Raw genomic sequence first — 2,395 nt, 5'->3', positions numbered from 1 at the left:
ACGACGAGGCGTCTCTGATGGGCGCGGTGGCCCGGCAGCCGGTGGCCGTGTGGGTCAAGGTCGATCACCCGGACTTCCACAACTTCAGGGGGCAGGGCGTGTATATACCGTGGGCGCTGCGGCAACAGGCTCCACCACGTCGTCACCGTGGTTGGGTACGGGAAGGACCCGGCCACCGGGCAAAAGTACTGGATCGTCAAGAACTCGTGGGGGACCAACTGGGGCGACGGCGGCTACATCAAGATGAAGATGCAGGTCCCCGGCAGGCCAGGGGGTTACTGCGGCATCGCCATCGGACCTTCCTTTCCAACTATGTGATGCGATATAGTATGCATGTGTTGTACGCCGTGCATGTGATTGTGATCAAGGGTGCCTAGCCCTAGTCGTGTGTGTCATCCTATGTGGCATTGGTGGCCTAGTGTGCGTAGTCCATGCATGCATGGTGCCCATTGTCCAGTCATGGAGTTTATCGTGTGTGTCGTCCGTGGTCTGTCCCTACCAATGCAATGCAATGCAATGAATAAACGGCTGCTTCTGTGTGAAGTGTGAAGTTTGGTGCGTGTCAATTGGGTGTTGGGTTGATCCAAGACTACTAGCTAGGTGTACCGTGGATGCATGTATAGAGGCAAGTTGCTTTTCATACCTAGCTGAAAATGTGAAAACATCCGGCAGATTGTATATATGCTGGACATATGCAGTGAAGAAAAATTCACTGTGAAGATAGAGGTCAGTACTGTGCCTTGATCAGGGGCAATTACTGACCCCACCACCCCCAATGTGCAATAGCAAACGTTAAACCAATCATACGCGCGAGCGTTGGCTGGCATTGCCTGCGGGCGCTCGATTTCCGACAGGACCGGCAGTACTCGATTTCCGACAGGACCGCGGCGTCCGCACGGACGCACGCACACGCCCCATGTGATGGATACCTTAATTAGTTTTCATTTCCTTTCTCCGCGTGAACCAAGCCAGCAGTAGCCGGCACAAGCGGTGCTGCCGTGCTGAAGTAGAAACTCGTGCGGCACTACAGTGACCTCGACAACCAGACTGTGAATCCGAGCATGACTTTTCTTTTCCTTTTTATTAGATGTTTTGTTCCTTAATATTTTACTTCATAAAAATTTTGTAAATACACAACTTACGAACATAAATTTTGTTTTCATATAATGTGTGCATACAATTTATGCTATTTTATTTGCATAATTTATGAACAGGAGTCTATGTGCATAATTTTTGTAGTATAATTTATGCACATAAAATTTGTGCCATGCAATTTATGCAAATATTTTTGTGCTTCATGCATAACTTATGAACATATTGTTCATATTAAATTTATATTTTTATAGTTTTTAATAAATAATGTATATAATTTTTAATTTTATAGTTTAATGATTCATCTTTACATATATTTTCTTATAATTTATGTTGACAAATTTTGGTTTCATATTTTTGTTCGTATATATTTTTTGTTTGGAGTGATAAAAGAGAACAAAGGGCCAGGGTGTGCATGGCCTGAGTCGGACACTCGGACGGGTCTGCGGTGCAGTGGGTAGTGACGAGTGTGCGGACTGTGGAGAGGGGACCGGCCCAGCGGGTAATGATGTGGGTGGTCGGATCGAGCGCTAGGACAGCTCCTGGCGCGCGCGCGAATTAGAAAGCCCGGGCACTCCGGGCCATCCCAAGTAGGCATGGAAACGGGAAGATGGAGATCCGAATCCATTCATGCGAATCCTATCCACTTCCACAGGGATGGAAATGGGAAGATAGTTATCCAAAATATCCTAATTCATTTCCATGCGAATCTGATCTGCTTCCATCCTTTATCCTAAGCTAGAAAAAAGCAACTAGTATTGGGATGATCCAGCAGCCATTCTTCACCTAAAGAGCTCGTGAACATCTCTTGAGAAGATCCATCAGGGAAGGGCATCACAAGGTTGTCCTAGGATTGGCATGGCCGCCTAGAACACCTACGATCTTCGTCGAGAGAGATGCTAGACAACAGGAGGTTGAAAGAGTAAAAGTTGGGTAAAATTAGTAGTAGATGTGTTGTAGAGAACTACGTATTTATTAGTTTCCCTTCAATGCAGACTAGCCAATCCTCTTAGAATTGTTGGTGTAAGATACCCTTCGGGACGAAGAGGTATCACAATAGCCCGGTTCGACGAGGACGAAGCTTCGAGAGAGAAGTGACAACCATAGTAACAGCACAAAAATCAACATACTGGCGTAACTGCCTTGTATTCAATCTCCCATCACATAGTTACTGGGGGGTATTTATAGCCCAACGGCTCACCTACTCACTGGCCTAAAACCCCTAACTGCCCCTTAACTGCCAGCATCTAGGAATATTCCAATGGTAATTTGGTAATGTTACAAAATCGGCAACATGTAGTGG

General features: G+C 46.3%; 1 pseudogene; it reads left to right on the top strand.

The window, feature by feature from the left end:
* The window catches only part of LOC120658727, a 1,555-nt pseudogene extending 1,012 nt beyond the window's left edge, over nt 1–543 (top strand).
* Nucleotides 544–2,395: the final 1,852 nt, after the last annotated feature.

This window comes from Panicum virgatum, chromosome 2N (genome assembly GCF_016808335.1).
Source record: "Panicum virgatum strain AP13 chromosome 2N, P.virgatum_v5, whole genome shotgun sequence".
Lineage (NCBI taxonomy): Eukaryota > Viridiplantae > Streptophyta > Magnoliopsida > Poales > Poaceae > Panicum > Panicum virgatum.
This window is presented reverse-complemented; position numbering and strand designations above follow the sequence as displayed.